We start from the raw sequence: 22,992 nt of genomic DNA on the forward strand, positions 1-22,992 counted from the left end.
AATTATCAAGCATTTCGTGTCCCAGCATCGACAAAAAAATAAGCGCCAAAAAAAAAAAAAACCTTGTCATCAAACGACAAGTCTGTCGCCAGGCTACAACTGGAAAAGTCTGGGGACAGACTCGTATGACCAACGCCAATTTTCGACTTCCGTACTTGAAGAAATTTTTTTGGAAAAAATATTTTAAATTGTTTTCATTGCTTTAAATGAACAAATGTAAAGTTAATTTAATTAAAATGCTGAAATTGCATTAGTAAATAAAAAATTACATTATTGATGGAATTTAAATAAAGCTTAAAAAATTAAAATTAACTTAAAATTGTTTAATAAATTGAAGGAAAATCAATGCTCTAATCTTTCCTTTCTTTCTTAATCCTTTTCCAATTCTTGTTAGAAGCTTCCTCTTCATCCATTACTTTTGCTAAGAGACATCCATTAGAGGCTCTACATTCGATTTTAGTATGGATAGTCTCTCCCACAGCTAAAACTCCATGCTTTTTCTCTACCCAAACCTTCTTTTCTGTAGGGTCCACCTTTCTTTTCCCTTTGTATTTATTAGCACTCTTCTTCTTAGGCATTACAGGAGTCTTAAACTCAACTCTTTCACCTAGGCGTTCCTTAACAGTAAATTTCTTGTCACAAAGGCGAGTTTTCACATTAGTCTTCTCTACTTTGGTTCGGTCCTTTTGAGATCTACCAGTCAACCATTACTTCACATCATTGGACAAAGAAGATGGAACCTTTTGGGTAATCACTTCCCATAAAGGCCTAGCACACCAATACTTGTCAAATCGTTCAACATCTTATGAAACGGGGAATTCATAAGGACGACGAAGATCTCCCGTGGGAATGGTTTGCACAATCCCATATTGCCTCTTCACTCTACAAGGATAATAAAAAGTCAATTTTGACAAACTAGGATGACGACAAAAGGGTTGGGTATTACAACCAATCATCTTTTTAAGCTTCCACCAGGGAACGACCCATTTAATGGAGTAGTCACACCAGGCAAAAACTTTGCCCCACTCACGGCGACCCATCTTCAAGGAGAAACGTTTCTTTCGCCGAACAAAGCAATTAGGGGTATATTTGTCAATATTATCAGGAGGACTAATCAATTCCAGTCTCTCCATGAGCCACATCTGTAAAAATCAATGCACATAATCAGTATTGCTATACAAAAATATGTTTTTAATTTCTGTAATTAAGAATATTATTTTTCTACCTGTAATAAAATTGGAGAGCCTCGAAGTGATGCTTCTGGATTCTTTTTCAATTCATCAAGATTAAGCATAGTCTCTCCAACGATTAATGGCATTGGATTTCTCCCAGATTCAATTTGTTCTAGCACAGATATTATAATTGCTTGACCATCATTATTTTTACCATTAGTAAGAAAATATTGGCTAAGCATGCAAAAGAGGAAAGCTCTTCTCCTATAAACATGAAAAGATTCAGAGCGTGGTCTATCAAAATAAAAACGTGCAAATTCTTTTAAATCAACATTATTACCATGCACGATGTTTTTTAGATCTTACCCCTAAGGTCAAGGAAACGCTCATAATCTTTTTAATAATACTCACTCACCGTAGGCATTACCACAAGATTTAATGGAGGAAAGCTTAGAATGGCACCAAACTCTTCTGGTAAAGGGAAAATTTCATCATAGCCTAATTTAAAACAATGAGTATTAGAATCCCAATATTCTAAGGCGGTATGAATGAAGTCTATATCAAGATCTACCCCCGTTATGCCATAAATACTCCCATATGGAAAAAGTCAAGCTCTTTTCTCTCCTTAGCAGTTAATGAACGACACCACTCACGAGTGAAATCACAAAAACTCTTCTTAATTAAAGCCATGATTAATTTTTGAGTTAATCTATTCGAATTATACAGAAATCGTCAGATTCGGGGGCTATTTATAAACAATTTTTTGGCAGATTTCGAATTCTGTAAGGATTTAGAAAATTAAGTCTGTCGCCAAACGACAAGGTTGTCGCGTGGCGACAAAGCTTGTCGATTGGCGACAAAGAAAACGCGTGGCGATAACGCGTCTGAGCCAGCGACAATTACGCGTCATGCAAACCGCGTTTTTCTGACTTCGATTCGACTTTGATTTTGCACATTACACCCCGTTATTCAATACCCTCATACACAATTCCAATCCATATTGCTTTTTTCTTTTTGATTAAATTGAGCTTAGGCTTATTTTCGTCGAAATCATTTTATTTTTCATTTTTTTCTTTTGGGGGAGAAAGTCAGATACCCTCCATTGATAATAAAAATGACGGAAATTTTTGCGCAAAAATATTGAGTCACAATTCGCACACACTCACATGCACATAAAATGAAAAATAAAATGTAAAGATAAAATAGGCTTAATATAAAAAGTTTGTATATACAATATGACTAATCTACAACGGACAAAGTCCTATGAAGTCAAAAAAATAAAAAAAGGAACAAACTATGGTGCCGGAGGCCGTAGATGATCAGGTACGCCCATCATATCAAAGAACGCTGTAGTCCGGGGTGTATGCCCCTCACTATCCCCTGATCCACCAATCGGCGGAAACCTCAGCTCAGGGCCAGTCCACCCAGGCTCACCAATCGACAACGGCTGAGGCTGCAAGGGCTGCTGCGACAACGAGCCAACCTCGTACGTCCCACCACCTATTGAAGGAGCCGATGTCACGCCTCCTTGGCTCGCCGACCCAGCAAAGACATCCTCAGGCGAAGAAACCGAATCCTCGGTTGGAGCAGCTTCATAACGGCCACCTCGGCCGCCATCAGAAGTGCGGCGACGCCTTGATCCAGATCTACTCGGCTCTCTCCTAGCCTCGGGTCTCGACCGAGTGCGAGTTGAAGGAATAGGATGTCCCTGCAAAGGTAAATCAAGTCAGATACCAAGTAAAGGATATAATAAATGACGTGGGGAAAACTAGGTCGTTGGACTAATCCTCCTAAGCCAAACAAAATTTATAAACACTCAACAAACCTAAATACAAGTATAGAGGTAAGTCAAGGGTCGAACCCAAAGGAACGGTAATGTCTAAGTGCTTCCAATTATGTGCCTAAGCTAGGTCGAAGACAAAGGGGTAAAAGAGGACACTAACAACTACTAAGACAAAGAAACCAAACAAATAAAATGCTAGGGATTAGGATTCACTTATAATAGCAATGAACAATGCAAATTGGTTTAGGAAATTGATTAAGTCAAGCAATGTGAGGGAAGATCAATTATGCAACCAAAAGAGCATATCAAGCTATTCTCCTAGAGGTCTAACTAGCGTCAACTACGATAAACTCTAACAAGGAAACATCACAAGACACCTCAATCGTGTAAATGCAAGCCACAAATCAAAGGTCCGTATCAATGTGAACTCACAATGCAATCTAGCGTGAATAACTAGGGTGATCAAGCCTAAATCAAACACACACATGCACATAATCAATTAACCAATTTAATCACATCATCAACTCTATCAAAATCCCCAATCTACATCAATCCATTACATAATACAAGCATCACCAAATCCCTAACCAAACAACTACTCTAGCAACATTATCAATTCAACAACAACTAAGAAATCAACAATCAACAATCTAAGAATCTACAATCAAAGAAGGACAATTACACTAATCCAATACTAATCATCAATCATAAAAATCCAATCAAATCAAACAATCTAAACATCAATACTAAACAAAACAATAAATGAGATAGAGTTTAGAAATGCTCATTGATAATAGAGTAGATCTCCAATACAATTGTCACCATTGGATCTTCAATCTCTCAATCACCATTGAAATTCTTCACTTTCTCTCTCTAAAATCTACTCCTAAAACTAACCCCTAAATCTAGAGAGAGAAGCTCTCAACTAAGCTAAGAATATGATCTAATTCTATTATGAAACTTCTTACAAAAATTGGGTTCAAATAGGTATAAGAAGAGAGAGAAAATCGTCAAAATCCGATCGGAAAAGACCCACGTTGGTGCGGCCACACAACAGGGGATGTGCGCCCGCACAACCATGGTGTGCGGCCGCACATCCTTCGTGTGCGCCCGCACATTCTGCGCGTGCGGCCGCACGCAGCTGGGTTTCTTCGAATCTTCAACTCTTCAAGCTCAAGGGGTGCACACATGATTTATGATGGTGATGGAGGACAAGGTAGGCAGTAGCTAAGGCTTAATATTGAGGGTACACACTTCCTTTGAAGGGAGCACAAGAGAAGAGCCAAGACTTGGAACTTCCACTTCTTTGCATCTTGAGCTTCCCAAACTCCATGAACTTGATCCTAAAGCTTCTTCCACCATAATGGATCACCAAAATCACGACCCGAACCTCGTCCAATACCTACAACCACAAAAATAGAGCAAATAAAGAAGAAAAGACTAGAAAACCAACGAAAAGCACAAAAGCTACAAAATAAGAGAAGAAAGGTAAAACTAAGCAACAAAGCATAAAACTAAGCACTTATTAAGCATGAAAGCTATGAAAAGAGAATAGAAATGACCTAAATGCTCGTCAAATGTGTGCCATTTATGACACACATCAATAAAAGGTGATACAAAAGAAGGACAAGAAAGATACCTCCTTAACATCGTTCCTCCGACAGGTAGCTCGGTTCCGTAACCTCACGAGCTGGCTGCGAAAGGCGTCTATACACCTCGCCATAGCTGTCACCACCTCGCGAGAAAACTGTCAAAGGAATAAAGTCAGTGATAATACAGAATAAATACAAAATTAAGAAAATAGATAAGCTCACCTGAGTCTGGTGACGAGGAATGGAGCGCTCTACAAAATGTTGATCCTCGGGGGCTGGAGGAATCATCTCCTCGGTCGGTCCGAACACACCCTGGTAATAGATAGACATCCTCGGAGGGACGAACTCCCTAGGCCCATCTTGATAAAATTCAAATGATCAGAATTCACTTGGGGACTACCTAAAGAAAAATAAAAAGTAAAAAGTAAAAAGTAAAGCATACCGCTGCCTCCTCAGACAAAACAGGGGTTGGCGCTAGCAAAGGCAACAAGTCATCCTCATAACTCTGCTCCAAATGGACATGAGACCGCCAGGGAGTGCCAAGAGACGACCGACTCGTAGTGTCACGCATCAACGCCTCATGAAACATATGTTGAGGCGGGCAAGTAGGGACGACAAAAATATCCGAGAGTGTTGAATAGCTACTCTCTCGCCAAGATACACCGTCGCGTCATATGTCTCCTGAAAATAACGACGCTCGATAGTATACCGCGCGGCCAGCACGGGTATAGCAAAATCAACCCATGGTCGGTATACCACGTCAGGCTCCTACAAAACAGCTATGTAAGATAAATGCACTCAAAAGAGTAATATCAAAAAAATAAATGTTCACGAGAATCTACCGAGAGGATCATATCTCGAATACGTGCAGTCTCGACCTAGCCAGTGCAACCTCCCCAACCAGCGCCAACGGGAAACTCGCGAGGTGAAGGTCTCACCAGCGCAAGCGAGGGGAAGTACTCGTAGAACCAAATCTACATAGATCAGAGAAAGTCAGCAAATGCTTGCACAAGTCTAGAGCTAATTTCAAAAGAATAGAAATATACCTCTACGACCCTCAAGAAACAGGAAAGTGCGACTTCTCCAGACAAGGCCTTGTGACAGCAGGAACGTCGCAGGCCCATAAGAAAGTCAGCTTAGGCCAAGTTGGCCCAATCGTACGTCCTGACCAGGTGAAGGTCGCGAACAGCTCTCAAGTAGTAGAGGAGCACTCGACTACCCTTGTCAGGAGAAAAGGTCCCTGACAACAAAATAAGAACAAAGATGCACACCCGCTGCTCGTGAGTGGTCGCATCATCCTCAAAAGCCGTTACTAAGGTGGGACGGCGGATGCACCGGGAACTAAGCTGTCCCGGCTGAGCCTCAACACGAGCCCGAATAGCAATCGGACCCAATAACTCCGAAACCATCGGTGAGTAGACAGTAATATCATTGTCAAATGGCAGTGGAGAAGAACGAAACTCTAAACCTGTGATGAGACTGAAGTCGGCAGGAGTGACCGTCATCTCACCCTAGGGAAAGTGAAAGGTGTTGGTGGTGTCCCGAAAGAACTCCACCAAAGCTCGGGCGACGAGGCTACCCCCATCATAGGAGTACATGGCCTGAGTAGCCCAAAACAAGGGAGTCAACCCACAGGACTCCCACAGCTGTCACAACGCCTCGTCTTTACTGAAATACGCTTTGTATAGCGTTCGATGACGTTGTTGCCAGAACCATGACTGCGAGTCCTCCCGATGATGAGCCCACGTCGCACCCGCTGAGAAATATGGTGCTCAAGATAAAAGAAAAGAGTGTGCTCATCCCACTCTGAAAGAGGTCCAAGTCTAGTAGAGGGGTCCTCACCCTCGCTGACAGGCTCGTCCTCCCGGCGCGTGTCCCTCGATTGATAACCAGAGCCGCGTTGCCTAACCATGCTATATTATGCAAATAATAAAAATTAAAGTTCTATAGTATCTAAGGTTTGCCTAGCCGCATGATACTATGTTCGCAAAAAAATGGAGTACGTAGTACTAAAACAGAGCACAAATTCAATGTAAGCATAATCAACATTTTCGAGCAACCAAACAATTTCTTGCAATACAATGATAAATATTGTGAAAAATTGTACAAGAAGAATTTGTAAAAACACAAAGAACGGATCACATTGTTCTTCACGGCCTCAAGAGGTCCAACAATGGTGAATCGCTCATTCCTTCACCAAATTGAGTCAAACAAGTCTCAAAACACTCCCAAGGCAATGTGTAAGCGTAATCAAGCAAGTTCAAGGCATAAAATTCAACAAACGGAGCAAATTAAGCAAGAACATATTCGAATTTTTGGAAAATTTGTGAATAAAGAATGCATAATTCAGCAAAAACCGAGTTGAGTTTGAATAAAACTTACATGGATCGGGAAAATAGATGAAATAAGCTTTGATTTGCAACAAGTTTGAGCGGATTCGGTTGAGAATTGAGCAAGAACGAGAAGATCGAAGTTTTGAGCAAATGCGAAAAAACAAAACTGCAGCAGCGGAAAATGAAGAAGAAAGGGAAGGTATTTAAAAAAACCCGACCCTGTTGCTAAACGACAAATTTGTCGAGTGGCAAGCAGTTCCGGCTAGCGCTGCAGCGGCGACAGAGTACAGGGCTCAATAAAATGGTTATTTGAACCTCATGCAGCGATTTCAGGTTCCTTGGTACGCCAGTTAGCCCCTCTAAGCAACTTGATATGATTTAAAGATCGGCTTGATTACGATTAAATCAAGTGATCGACCTGGTAAAAAGATCGTCTCACTTCGCTTAAAGCGCCTGAACATAGGCTCATTATAAAGGCACTGACATAATGGTTCATAAATAGCAAAGGCACCGACATAACGGTTCACAAGAAGCAAAAGCGCTGACGTACTGGCATAGCAGAAGCAGAGTTCAAGCAAACTTTAAAGGATCAACAGGCATTGGTCTTCGGTAATATTCTTCGAAGTATTGTCGTGACAAATGAGGATGACTTCAGGCGAAGATATCTTCGACAGCGTTCCCTAGCTTGTGGAGGGTTGTCACAAACAACTGAAGATGGCTACAACCAGAGTTATCTTCGATCGTGTTCCCTAGGATGTGGAAGATGGTCACAAGCGGCGGAGAATGACTACAAGCAGAGTCATCTTCAATGAAATAGGAGGGAGCTACAAGCAGAGTGATCTTCAAAACAAATGCAACAAAGAGACGTGTGCTCGACGGTGCAAGATACGCGTTTCTTAACTCTTTTATTTGTTTTAACTAACACTAGTTTACAGGTATCCGCGTTACAAGAATGATTTGGGATCGCAGAACGTTCTGAATCATTCTCCATCCCTATCGCTACTTTGACTTTCGTTTTCGAAACTTGCGTTTCACCAAACTCAGTCAAATTGGGGGCTTCTGTAGACACCCATTTGTGTTTCCTCAAAACCAAACCCAGTGATGAATACCTTTTGCGTCGAATGATAATCAAACGAGGTGAAAGTGTGAAAGGTCAAGTGTTGTGGTTGGGTTTTATTAAAAATTCTTTCTTTCAGTTTTCGAAAAACAACTCTATTTTATGAAAACAGCCAATCCAGTTTAGTTTGGTCCACAACAAGGGTCCAATAATTGTGTAGTTGGATGGGGCTTGCAAAGAGCTTTCCAACGATATATTATAAGCCCAATTCCGATGATTAATGAGGAAGTTATGGCTAATATACTAAACTGGGCCCGGTTTGATCTTTACATATGGCCCAATGATCTAGGGGAGGGCCCGATGTTAATTATTATTCCTAGAGTTATTAGAATTAATTATAGTCTTCTAGAATTCTCTAGAAGGTTCTTCTTTAATCCTAATAGCATTAGAATTAATAATTATATTTTGATAAGTTTTATTTGGAATAAAATATTATTTTATGAAAAGTACGATTTCGATTTTCATATGGACTTTACAAATCAATTTTGATTGATAGGTGGACTCCGTGTTTGAAAGCGCGTACGAATCCAGGCTGTCGCCAAACGACAGGCCTGTCACTACGCGACAAGCCTTGTCGCCACGCGACAGAGCTTGTTGCCAAGCGACAAGGTCGGTTTTGCAGCGACAGCGTGGAGTTTTTATTCCTTATCAAATTCTACCTATTTGCGGACTGTTTTCTTATAAATAGGGTCCTGAACCTCCGTTTTTATTCATTCACAATCATCAATTCTTAATCATCAATTCTCTATATGCTCTCATCTCTCTAGCTTTTCTCAAAAAAAAATTCCGCATACACGAGATCTAGAAACACCTAGCCAAATTCGGAGTTGCCTTCGCCTTAGACATGACAGGTTATAATTTCTGAGGGTTTGGCCCCAAATCTCTATTTCAATTATTTGATTTGATTGTTTGTTTTATTATTTTCCTTGAAGTTACTAACGCGTGTATTTTGTTATTAGAGAGAGATACGAGAGATACGAGGCATCAGAGTATGTAATCTTATTGCTTTATTCTTGTAGAAAGCATGTTTAAATTTGTTTAATTTCTAGTATCATGTTAGGATGTTATTATTGCTTTCTAATATCATGTTTAGGGTGCTTCCTATTTTCTTTTCTAATATCATGTTAGTATCATTTTAGGGCTAAAACTTTGATCTTTAATGCTTAGTGACATGTTAGGATTTGTTATTAATCTTGTTAGTATCATGCCTAGGATCTTGCTATTATATTTAAGCTTTATTATTAACATGATTATAATTGTTATGGTTATGATGATAATTATTATGTTGCTTGTTATATATTATTGTTATTGCTTGATCACGCCTTTTATGCATGTTTAAAGGGAATTGATACTTATAATCACGCTTAATAAGATAATTAATAATCTTGTTTAGGGATAATATGGTTATAATTCAAGTGATCGCCAATAATAGTTTTGCTTGTGCATTAAATTCAACCAACATAGATAAACATGTTTATGGTTAATCTGTTGATTGCATGTTAGTCAGAAAGCGCACATGAATATGAGAAAAATAAAGTAGAGGCCTATTTAGGCCAGGTTCAATCTCTTTTAGGTTGGATTTGTACCTTCATCCCCGACCCTATTTGGTTCAAGACCTTTTGGAGTTGACGATCTCATGGATCGTTAAGGAGTGTAATCTTCACCTTGTGAACAGTTTACAAGTTCCTAAAACTTGTTGGCGACTCTTTTGCTCTAGCTTCCTTCCCTTTGGATGCCACCATAATTAAGTGTATGATCACTGTGGGGTTCAAATTTGTGGTAATGCTTGAAATATTCCCTACACAGTGCGAATTTTATTTTCTTATTTAAATAAAAAAATGATATATATATTATTATTTTGAGTATTGATCTTCATAGTGCTAATTAGCCGTAGTAGTAATTTTAAGTTAAGCGTGCGAATTAGTTCAATAAAGTGTAGGACCGACCAAACTATATTACTTACTAATGTTCACCCATTTTTTTTACTAAGTCATGTAAAGGGGAGAAATTAAAGGGTTTTGCTGGCTTCTAATGCTCCTTGTAACCCCCATTCTAATTACCTCTATTGATGATTGTAACCCCCAATTCCTTTAATTTTGCCTACCCCTCAAACTTCCCTCCTTCCCCTCTATTTCCACAAATTAACGGGTTTCCATTGGAGGGCGTTTGGAGTTTCGATCCTTGTTCGTTGGGGCTCGTTGTACTCATTCTTGCACTCTACTTTCAAGGTAAATAGTATTATCCCTTAGACAAGATTTCACCTAGTATAGAATGCATGATTTAGGCCTAGAATAATTGAGAAAGTCGTATGATGAAAACTAGTACGATCGTATAAAAACTGATTTTAATTAGACGAATTGTGAACTGTTTTCCCCTACCGATTTTGTGTGAATTATATGTATCATGAGCCTACTATCTTCCAGATTTAATGTATAATTTCAAGGATTAAAACCTATGTATAAATAATGAACATGGTAGTAGATATATGTTTGTGTGGACTCGATTTGCGTGGTTTATTTCTCCATTATGTTTGGTGCATTATATCTTATTGGACCTGCAAGTTCCTTTGAATCTATGTGTGGTTACGGAGTTGACTCTCATGAATTATGATGATTAAATCTAATTGCTTGAATTTCTAGTTTGGTTGGTAATAATTTTAAGTAGCATAATTGTTGTTCCGAGAGGTTGTATATTCGGTTTCGTGGAGTAAGGTGGAGCGAACTGATGTATGCTATTCTTACAAAAATAATGTGAGTTTAGAAGTCTAATTGTTACTTAGAAACCATGTTAGGAGGCCTTGTTACATGATGTATTTCATGTATTTAATTTGTACTATGACTAGTGATTAAAATATGTGAATTTTTGGCTTGGTTATGTCTACGGGTGCTAATCGAGCGAGCCGAGCCCGAACTATGGTCAGCTCGGCTCGTGATCGTTTAAATTTGTTCGAACTTGAACCGAGTTCAAACCTTTAAGAGTCGAGCTTTGACCGAGCCGAGCTTTAACTAAGCGTTGACCAAGCCGAACTCGAATTGTTCACGAACAAACTTGATTTATTCTTATTCCTAGTTTACTTGTCTTCTTTATTGTTTATTATTAATTTTTTTTATTTTACAACAAGTTTATTTTTTTAATAATGAAAACACTAACTTAATATTGTGTAATATCTATTGATAAATATATTTATATTTATATACATGATTTCTTCATATGAAAAAAATAATCGAGCTTGTTCACGAACTTTCGAGCCGAACTTGGCATAACTCAGCTTGGCTCGTTAAGGTCTCGAGCCGAGTTCAAACCCGAGTCGAGCCACCACGAATCGAGCTTTGACCGAATCAAGCTCGAATAGTTCACGAATAGCTCAGTCTCATTATCACCCCTAGTTATGTCGTATTAAAACCTTAACTTTCATGTAAGCTGCTGGTTGGACTTAATTTAAGGTATACGTAGTCATGTTTAAAACCTTGTTTTGACTCATATTATACTTTATAATACTAGTGTCAATGTTTGGGTCAATATGTGCAAGTTTGGAAATTTTTAGAGCGGTATTCCAATAATTATGATATTTAGAAGTATGTATTTATAATTTGTAAAAATTGGACAGGATGCATATGTATCTGTATAGTGTGCGTATTTTCGATTAAAAGACTTATCTTGGTGTTGGTAACACACTATTTAACCTATGCATATTGCGGTGTTTGATTTGATAATTCTTGAGTATAAGACCATATGTGGCGTCTCTGCTGATCATTGATAATTTTTGATTAAAAATTATATTATTTTATCGATTCTTATATTAACTGTTGGCTGAGGGATTCAAGTAGTATAACCTGGGTTAATTGTTGTCGTCTGGGAGGTTCGGAGGAGTAAGACCATATTTGGCTTCTATCTGGCACCGGAAGTTTGGCCATTCTTACACACAGTCTCCTGTGAGTTGACTAGAGGTTCGACTGACAAACCTTAGGAAGTGGACTACGGACTTTCACTAGCGTTCGATCCTACTTTAGTCAAATTGTTTTTACATGATATAAATATTATTACTAAATTGTTTAACCTGTTTTGCCTGTTTGAATTATTAAACGAACTTTAAAAATTATTTTATTCCGTTTTCAAGTTTTAATTTACTAAGTAACCTTATTTTCCATTGAATAGTTTCATTTGAATATCTTTATTTTCTTCCAGTTCATGTCTTGTGACTTTGTTTCATATGCCTTTTTCTTTGTTCCTACCTTATCTTGATTCTTGCTATTTGATCTTTTTGTCTTAGGGAGAACTGCTAGTTACTCCCCACTGATTGTGGAACCTAAATATTATTTTGCAGGTGAAGAGTAGCTTCTGTTGAGTCTGGGCTGAGAGCAGAGTATTTAGTTTACTTCTTAAAAGTTTTATAGCCTTCTCTATTGTAGACACCTGATTGTGTCTCCCCAAAAACCAAACACAGTGATGAATATCTTTCACGTCATTGATTATCGAATAAGGTGAAATGTGAAAAGTCTTGTGATGTGGTCATTTCAATAAAAACATTTTTTTCTGTTTTCGAAAATATTTTTTTTTGTACTCTATTTATGGAAAATGTCTGGTCCAGTTTAGTTTGGTCCATGATACGGGTCAAATAATAGTGTAGTTAGATTGGGTTCGAAAAGAACTTTCCAACGATATATTATAAGCCCAATTCCGATGAATAATGAGGAAGTTATGGCCAAGATACTAAATTGGTCAAGAAATGAATTTTATATACAGCCCAATGATCAAATGGAGGGCCCATTAATTATTATTTCTAAAATCATTAGGATTAGCATCAATGTTCTAGAATAATTTGGAAGATTCTCTTATGTTCTAGTGGATTTAGGATTAATAATTATATCTTTTAGAAAAATAAAGAATTTTATTTGGAATAAAACAAGTGTTTTAAAGGATAAATCGGATTTTAAAAGATAAATACAGACATAAATTAATCTAATTTAATTAGATTAAGGATTCCGTACGGATTTAGATAATGCGTTCTCCATCCCGAAACGACAGGTCCCATCGCGTCGCGATAAACCTGTCGTGCAGCAATGAACCTTGTTGCGCGGCGATAGAGCCTGTCACGCGGCGCGGCGATGGACCCGTCGCGAGGCGACGGACCCTATCACGCCGCAATGGACCCTGTCGCGTCGCGATGAAAGCCTGTCACGCCGCGATAGAAGCAGTTTTACTCCGAATCGAATTCGATCTTTTTCTGATCGTTTCGGGATTATTTTCTCTATAAATAAGGTCTTTTCCCCATTTTCAATCATAAACAATCATCTAATTCTATTATCTTCTCTCTAAAAGCTAGAAGCTTGTTCTTTTTTCCCTCTTTCTAGCCTAGCCTTTTTTACAATATTCCGCATTCATGAGACTTAGACACACATAACCAAGCTCGAAGTTGACTTCGCCCTAGACGTGAAAGGTTGATAATTTTTGAGGGTTTGGTCCCAAATCCCTATTTCAATTATTTAAATTAATTTTTTAATTAAATATTTTGCTGAAAGTTACTAACGTGTGTATTGTTTTAATATAAAGAGATACGAGGTAACAAAGTGAGTAATTTTATTGTTATATTTTTGGAAAGCATGCTTAGATTATATTAATTCCTAGTATCATGTTAAGGTGTTGTTTATTGCTTTCTAGTACCATGCTTAGGTTGCTTCGTATTTTCTTCTATTATGTTAGTATCATGTTAGGGATAAAGATTTGATTTTTATTGTGTATTGACATAGTAGGATTTGTAATTCATCTTGTTAGCATTATGTCTAAGATCTTGCTAATATTATTATGCTTTAATGAGATTATGATGATGATGATGATTGTTGTGTTAAATTATATATAATTTAACGTTATTTGTTAATTAATGAATTGTTTTAAAGTTATTTGTTAATTAACGAATTATTTTCATGTTACTTGTTAATTAACGAATTGTTTTACGTAATTTGTTAATTTGCGAATTGTTTTACGTAATTATTTAATATACGAATATTTTTATGTTATTTGTTAATTTACGAATAATTCATATATAATTTGTTATTATTTTTATGTTATCTGTTAATTTACGAATAATTCATATATTGCTTAAACACGCCCTCTCTTGCAGGATAAAAGGGAATTTATATTTGTAATCACGCTTAATAAGATAATTAATAATTTTATTTAGACTAATGCGATTTTAATTCAAGTGATCGCCAACATAGATTAATATTCAACCAACATAGATTAAACAGGTTTAGGATTAATATATTGATTGTATGTTAGTCATAAAGCGCCATGAACATGAGAAGAATAAAGTAGAGGACTATTTTTAGGGCAGATATAATCTCTTTTAGGTTGGACTTGTACCTTCATCACCAAATATCCAATCATGGTTCTGGACCACTATGGAGTTAGCGATCTCATGGATCGTGAAGGGTTGTAACCTTCACCCTGTGAACGGTTTACAAGTTCTTAAACCTTGTTAACGACTCTTTTACTCAAGCTTGCTTTCATTTAGATGCCACCATATTTAAGTGTATGGTCACAATGGGGCTCAAGTGTGGTATGCTTGAAATATTCCCTACACTTTTTTGGCGATTCCACGTGAGAAGATTTCTATTTTAATTACTAAAATTTATTTTGTGAGTAATTTAGAATGAGTGGATGAGACTCGAAAAGTTCTAAGTATTCATGTGCGTAATTTTGATTGACATTATCGGCATAAGCATAAAATGGTCCGCATTAGATAGACCATCCGTAATGCATCAAAAACATAAGATTTTTACACGTAGGAAATTTGGGAAATTCTAAGAATAAAGAGAGCTGATGAGGCATGTAGGAACTGGCGCTGAGAAAACACTGCCCATAGCAGTGCGATGGTTCTGTCGCGGCGCGACAGGGCTATCGTCTCGCGATGGTCCCTGTTGTCTCGTGCTAAGTTCTTGCAATACCGAGCCAGAATTCTGCGTTCTTGTTTTGACCGGTCTAATAATTTTTGCTCGGTTCTACTTCCTGATTGAGTTTTTCTCACTTTTCTGAACTCATATGTGTTCTACATATGGCCATAACCCTCTGGGAATTAACGCTCCATCTACCCAATCAAACGCTTATTGCAACAAAGGGTACATCCGCGTTTGTGAATTCACCAAACCATGGAAGCAAGTCTAACTTGCGGGGTCCCATCCATACGCACCAACCCTTCCGAAGGTAAGGCTTCCACGCGATGCATCCGATCTCATAACCATGGACCCTTTTCGACTAACCTTTAACCTTGAACTTTAGAGAACTAGAGCCATGGTTAGGTTGCAAACTCATTGCATCATGTTGTGCTTATTTGACTATTTCTGCATTTTTTGCTTGTGCATAATCTATGTGTGTTTACACTAACCGTTTGTTTGACTTGTACATAAGGGCCTGTTCACATTTACTGAATTGATTTGGACTAAACTGAAATGAATTGAACTGAACTGATTGGTGCTGAACTGAACTGAACTAATTAGAGCTGAACTGAACTGAACTAAACTGAGCTGAGCTGAAATGAATATTTTATGAGAGAGGGAAATTAGAAGCTGAAGCGAACTGAACTGAACTGAACTGATTGGTGCTGAACTGAACTGAACTGATTGGAACTGAACTAAACTGAAATTAAGTAAATGTGAACAGGCCTTAAGTCTAAATAAACTAACCAATGACTAAAGGACTTTGCTTAATTAATTGAGTAATTAAATATGTCTAAAATCGAGTCATAGTTCCTTTGAGTTAACCCGGATTTTTATTCCCGTGTACTGCACAAGGGCCAACTTGTTTTAGTCATAACCAGAGTTCTAGGAAGAATTACGAGTCTTACAACATATGGATCTGTAGCCCCGAGTTTTATCTTTCATTTGGCGTTGGTTTCGTCCAATTTAGAGTCATAGATCAAAAGTTATATCTAAAATACTACAGCCTGTCCAATTTAGTGCACATACATATATGAGGTCTTAACATAGTTTTTGTTTGAGTCTAGTCACATAGTCTAGTCAGATGGTCATGACACGAGTCTTGAACATATCACTTACACTCATAAGTATTCACACGCTTTGTACTTACTCTTTTAACACCATGACCATGTCTTAGGTTCATGCATGAATCGCTCTTTCCGTCATTTAAGTTGGGGGTCCACTCTATTCCTAAATTCTCCATATCTCTCCATCTATATCATCTTTCCACTCTCCACATGATTTTACCATACATGTCATTCCACTCATTCTTCCATGATCTCTTCCCATCTATTGCATGTTGAATTGATTTTGAGTCAAATAATTAATAATAAACATCCATGACTTCCCTTTCCACATCACTTGGTCAAGAAGGGAAGGGCGACTAATCAAAGACAACGCTTTCGTCCATGTCTTACTCTTTGATAAACCGATTCGACAAAAGAAAAAATCTAAGAAGAAATTGGCAACTCAAGAAGAAGCCAATGAACTTAGGCAAAACCTGGCTAGTCTAACTGAGATGATGAAGACTATCGCTCTTCAAGTCAATGACCCTGCGAAACAACAACAGCTTGAGCGCATGGAAGAAAACCTTAAGAAAGTTTCCAACGATTATAATTATCAAGGAATTAGCTCACAAGCGGTCTCGGTGGACAAGGAACTTCTTCCGCAGAAGTTCACTGCCAATGACATCCCTAAATTCAAGCCAACAGATAACCCTTACTTCCATTTAAGAGCTTTCGAAACTATAATGAATTTTAAGGAAATTGATAGGAAAACTTTTCACTCGTTGTTTTCACTATCTCTAGAAACCGTTTGTCAACAATAGTTCTTCTCCCTCGATAAGGAGAAGATCTCTTCTTGGGATTCTATTACAAACACTTTAATTGATAGATACAAGTTCAACATCAAAGTCAACACAGACTATAGACAACTTGAGATGCTAAAGCAAAAAGAAAACGAAGGGTTCACTCCTTTCTTCAACAAGTGGAGAGAAACTTCCGCTAAGATAGTTGAAGTCCCTACTGAAAAGAGTTTGTAAAGATGTTCATCAAATATCTTCAAGAAAAATATGCAAAGCACTTAAAATACCAACACAACTTGAATACTTTCAAGGCTGTCTATGACATAGGCATTAATATCGAAGATGACCTTTTGAAAGTTGATGTTGCAAAAGGAAAGAAGAACGACCATCATTTTTCTTCCTCTCCCATTAATGAAGTACATGCTACAAGCACCTCTAAACCACGAATCCAAAGGTCGAAAAGAGTGTTCACTCCACTTGATATGAGTTATGAGACAGCTTTCGAAAAGCTACACCACAAGGGACTAGTCTTGCCCATAGGACCCATTGACCCAGTTCCAGAAGATAGGCCACCTAAGTGGGATTCTAATAAACACTGCAAATATCACCAAGGAAAGGGTCACAACACTGAGGAGTGTTGGAAACTCAAAGAAGCTATTCAAGACCTTATAGATAACAATAAAACTTCCGAGATTCTAGCCATCGCAGAAGATCAAATGTCCGTCGATCCTTCGCTCCTTATCACACTTGTAGTTGAGCCCATGATCGAGGCAATTCATATAACCTCTATCGATGAAGTGACCATGATTGAGGAGGATGAAGGAATTTTCATAGATAATACCAAGGAAAACTCGACAAGTTTAAAAGAATACGTTCGAAAACTGCAAGATATCATTGCCATCCTCTTGAATATGGTGAAAGGCCTAGCAAATCGGATGTTAATCATCAAATAATGCTATCATCACCAAAACCATAAGAATGAAAAGGCCAAGCATCCTCCTTCTTCTTCCCATCAAGAACTTAAGGAAAAATTCAATGCTTCTAAGCTACGGGCAAAACGGGTCATTGAAGAATACACACCAACAGAAATGACTTATAATGAAGCTCTTAACTATTTTCACGGTCGAAACCTTATTCATCCCATCTGTCCAAGGCAAGACCCACCACCTGAGAAACGCACTACTAGAAAACAGGCAAATTGCGACGGATTTTTTTCGTAGGAAACACTATAATTTCTTTCGAAAAACCCGTTTCCGAAGGAAATTCCGTCCCAACTAGTTGTCGGAAAAGTTGTTGTCTAAAAAACACCCTTTTCCTATGGAATTTCTGTCAAAAGCACTTTTTCGACGGAATTCAGTCCGTTGGAAGTGATTTTCAGGCCGGCAAAGTCCGTAGGAAAATTCCAACTGAATTTTCGTTGGAAAATGCTTTAAAAAAACAAAAAAAAATGCACACCCGCCACCCCGTACCACCGCTAGTCGTCACCCCACACCACCAGCCCCCAACTCACACAACCAGCCAAACTCACACCCAACCCCACCAGCCCCCACCTCACACAACCAGACACACACCTCACACCACCAGCCCCCACACCACACCACCAGCCCCTACCTCACACAACCAGACCCACACGTAACACCACCAGCCCCCACCCTACCCCACACCACCACCCCCAACCCCACACCACCAACCCCCAACTCACACAATCAGACCCACACCCAACCCCACCAACCAGATCTACCACAACCCAAAAAAAAATAAACAAAACAAGAATAGAACAAACCCTAGATCCGCAGCCACCCCAAACCCTAGCCGACCACCAGATCCCCACCAACCCCGGGCCAAACCCTAACCGCGAAACACAAAAGAGAAAACTTACCACCACGCACCACGACTTCCTCCTTTTTGCCGGCAAACTTAAAAATTATTAAAAAAAAGCACAAAACGTATCACGACCATGAAACCTAAAAATTGATACAAAAAAATGAAAAACACATATACATACCTTAAAACTTGAAGTTGCTTCGAAATTAACCTTGAATTTGGTTTAATAAGGCCAAATTCGACCACGAAAACACTAGATCAAGTCTGAAATATGTACACAGATCACAAAAGCCTGAAATACATTTTCACTCTAAAGGACCTGAATATGAGGCAAATGAGGTTGTTGGAAGTAATCTTTGGATAATAGTGAGGGAAAAGCAAACAAGGTAGCAGATGCTCTAAGTCATAAGGGCAGTCAGTCTTTAAATGCAATTAGGGTTTTGCCTAAAGGTTTGTGCGAAGAGTTTCGTAAGCTCAACATTGAAATGGTGCCTCAAGGATATGTTGATTCCTATTTGAATGTGATGAGTGTTGAACCTATGTTGTATCGAGAGCTGCGAGATAAGCAAAAGGGGGATTCGAGACTCGAGAAAATCTGTGAAGCCAAAGCACAGGGTCGAGCAGAAAATTTTGAGATCTGCGCTGATGGTAGTATAAGTTCATGGGTCGTTGGTGTGTCACAAATGATGCTGAGTTGAAAGGGAAAATTCTCAAGGAAGCTAATAACACTCCCTATTCTGTTCATCCTGTAGTGATAGTTGTATAAGGACTTAAGGGTAAATTTTTGGTGGCCGGGTATGAAGAAGAAGATTGCTGAGTTTGTTGATCGATGCTTGGTTTGTCAAAAGGTGAAGATTGAACATCAAAGGCCTAGATGATTGCTTCAACCTTTGCCTATTCCAGCATAGAAGTTTGATTCTATCTCCATGGATTTTGTGATGGGTCTCCCAGTAACTTCAGGTGGATTGAATGCTGTTTGGGTGATAGTGGATCGATTGACCAAGGTCGCTAGGTTCATTCCTATGAAGAACACCTGGTCAATGGAGAAGTTGGTCGAGGCTTATGTTAATGAGATAATCCGTCTTCATGGTGTTCCGAAGGATATTGTATCGGATTGAGACCCGAGGTTCTTGTCTCATTTCTAGGTCTCTTTACAAGAAGCGTTCGGCATGAAGCTAAAATTAAGTACTGCTTTTCATGCTGCTACTGATGGTCAAACTGAGAGGACTATCTAGACTCTAGAGGATATGCTCTATGCTTGTGTCTTAGAGTTTTATTAGTCATGGGTGAAATCTCTAAGTCTTGTAGAATTCTCCTACAACAACAGTTATCAGGCTAGTATCTAGATGGCTCCTTATGAGGCCCTTTATGGGAGGAAGTGTCGCAGTCCTACGTGCTGGAGCGATATTAGTGACTCTTTGGTTCTAGGGCCAGAATTGATTTAGGATACTGTTGAAAAGGTAAAGGTGATCCGTGCTAGATTGAAAGTGTTGCTTATGAGGTAGGGGACAAGGTTTTGTTGAAAGTGTCTCCGATGAAGGGGTAATGCGCTTCGGTAAGAAAGGGAAGCTCAGTCCGAAGTACGTAGGTCCCTATGAGATCCTTGAAAGGGTCGGAGAAGTTGCTTACCGGTTGGCATTACTGCCAGAGTTGTCAAAGGTTCATGACGTATTTCATGTGTCACAGCTACGGAGGTATCGTAGTGATCCATCTTATGTGATCCTGGTTGAGACAGTTGAACTTTAATCCAACTTGACTTTTGAGGAGCGGCCAGTTCAAATTATGAGGCCAGTTCAAAGGAAAGTGGTTCCTTTGGTGAAAGTCTTGTGGAGAAGTCAAAAGTATGAGGAAGCCACACGGGAAACCGAAGAGTTAATGCGACTAAAATACCCTGAGTTGTTCGAAGCAGGTATATAATTAGTTCGATCTGTTTTCTTTACCTCTTTAATTTTGAGTGTTGAATTGGTTATGCTTGTTTGCAAGTTTCGCGGATGAAACTTTTTGTGAGTAGGGGTGACTGTAATACCCCATATTGTTTGTGTCGTAAGTATTTTTAAAATGTATATTTATACTAGTATTTTCTTCAAATTAGTGCGAATTTTATTTTCTTATTTAAATATTAAAAATGATACATATATTATTATTTTTAGTATTGATCATCATAGTGCTAATTCGTCGTAGTAGTAATTTTAAGTTAAGCGTGCGAATTAGTTTAATAGAGTGTTGGACCGACCAAACTATATTACTCACTAATGTTAACCCATTTTTTTTACTAAGTCACGTAAAGGGGAGAAATTAAAGGGTTTTGTTGGCTGCTAATGCTCCTTGTAACCCCCCATTCTAATTACCTCTATTGATGATTGTAACCCCCAATTCCTTTAATTTTGCCTAACCCTCAAACTTCCCTCCTTCCCCTCTGTTTTACCCTCATGCTACCCAGCCATATTACATTATTCTTGCTCCATTCTAGTTTCTAAACTCACAAAATTTCTCACAAAAAAATCCTCAAAGTAACGGGTTTCCATTAGAGGGCGTTTGGAGTTTGGATCCTTGTTTGTAAGGGCTCGTTGTACTCATTCTTGCACTCTACTTTCAAGGTAACTACTACTATACCTTAGACTAGATTTCACCTAGTTTAGAATGCATGATTTAGGCCTAGAACAATTGACAAAATCGTATGACGAAAACTAGTACAATTGTTATAGAAACTGATTTTAATTAGATGAATTGTGAACTGTTTTCCCGAACTAATTTTGTGCAAATTATATGCATCATGAGCCTACTGTCTTCCAGCATTAATGTTTAATTTCAAGGATTAAAACCCATGTATAAATAATGATCATTGTAGTAGATATATGTTTGTGTGGACTCGATTTGCATGGTTTATTTCTCCATCATGTTTGGTGCATTATATCATATTGGACCTGCAAGTTCCTTTCAATCTACGTATGTTATGGAGTTGACTCTCATGGATTATGATGATTAAATCTAATTGCTTGAATTTCTAGTTCGGTTGGTAATAATTTTAACTAGCATAGTTGTTGTTCCGAGAGGTTGTATCTTCGATTTCGTGGAGTAAGGTGGAGCGAATTAATGTATGCTATTCTTATAAAAATAGTGTGAGTTAAGAAGTATAATTTTCACTTAGAAACCATGTTAGGAGGCCTTGTTACATGATGTATTTCATGTATTTAATTTGTACTATGACTAGTGATTAAAATATGTGAATTTTTTGCTTGATTATGTCGTATTAAAATCTGAACTTTAATGTAAGCTGCTGGTTGGACTTAATTTAAGGTACATAGTCATGTTTAAAACCTTATTTTGGCTCATATTATACTTTATAATACTAGTGTCAATGTTTGGGTCAATGTGTGCAAGTTTGGTAATTTTTAGAGCGATATTCCAATAATTGTGATATTTAGAAGTATGTATTTATAATTTGTGAAAATTGGACATCATGCATATGTATGTGTATAGTGTGCGTATTTCCGATTAAAAGACTTATCATGGTGTTGGTAACACGGTATTTAACCTATGCATATTGCGGTGTTTGATTTGATAATTCTTGAGTATAAGACCATATGTGGCATCTCTGCTGATCATTGGTAATTTTTGATTAAAAATTATATTATTTTATCGATTCTTATATTGATTGTAAGTTAGGAGCCATTAGACTATGGGATTTCAATGGTTAGAACTTGCGAACTACTTGGCTACGGGATTCAAGTAGTATAACCTAGGTTAATTGTTGTCGTCCGGGAGGTTCGAAGATGTAAGACCATATTTGGCTTTTATCCGGCACTAGGAGTTTGGCCATTCTTACACACAGTCTCCTGTGAGTTGACTGGAGGTTCGCCCGACAAACCTTAGGAAGTGGACTGCGGGCTTTCACTAGTGTTCGATCCTACTTTAGTCAAATTGTTTTTCTATAATATAAATATTATTACTAAATTCTTTAGCCTGTTTTGACTGTTTGAATTGTTAAATGAACTTTAACAATTATTTTAATCCTTTTTCAATTTTTAATTGACTAAGTAACCCTATTTTCCATTGAATTGTTTCTTTCTAATATCTTTATTTTCTTCCAGTTCTTGTCTTGTGACTTTATTTTCATATGCCTTTTTCGTTGTTCTTACCTTGTCTTGATTCTTGCTATTTGATGTTTTTGTCTGAGGGAAAACTGCTAGTTACTCCCCACTGATTGTGGAACCTAAATGTTATTTGTAGGTGAAGAGTAGCTTCTGTTGAGTCTTGGCTGAGAGCAGAGTGTTTAGTTTATTTCTTAACAGTTTTATAGACTTCCCTATGGTTATCTTTCGACCATCTCTTTCGAGACAATTGGATTTGAGGTTGTTCTGCCTCGTTTAAAGTTTTTCATGTTCATTGAGTTTTC

The sequence above is a fragment of the Chenopodium album genome, chromosome 12, assembly GCF_948465745.1.
Source record: "Chenopodium album chromosome 12, dcCheAlbu1.1, whole genome shotgun sequence".
Taxonomy (NCBI): domain Eukaryota; kingdom Viridiplantae; phylum Streptophyta; class Magnoliopsida; order Caryophyllales; family Amaranthaceae; genus Chenopodium; species Chenopodium album.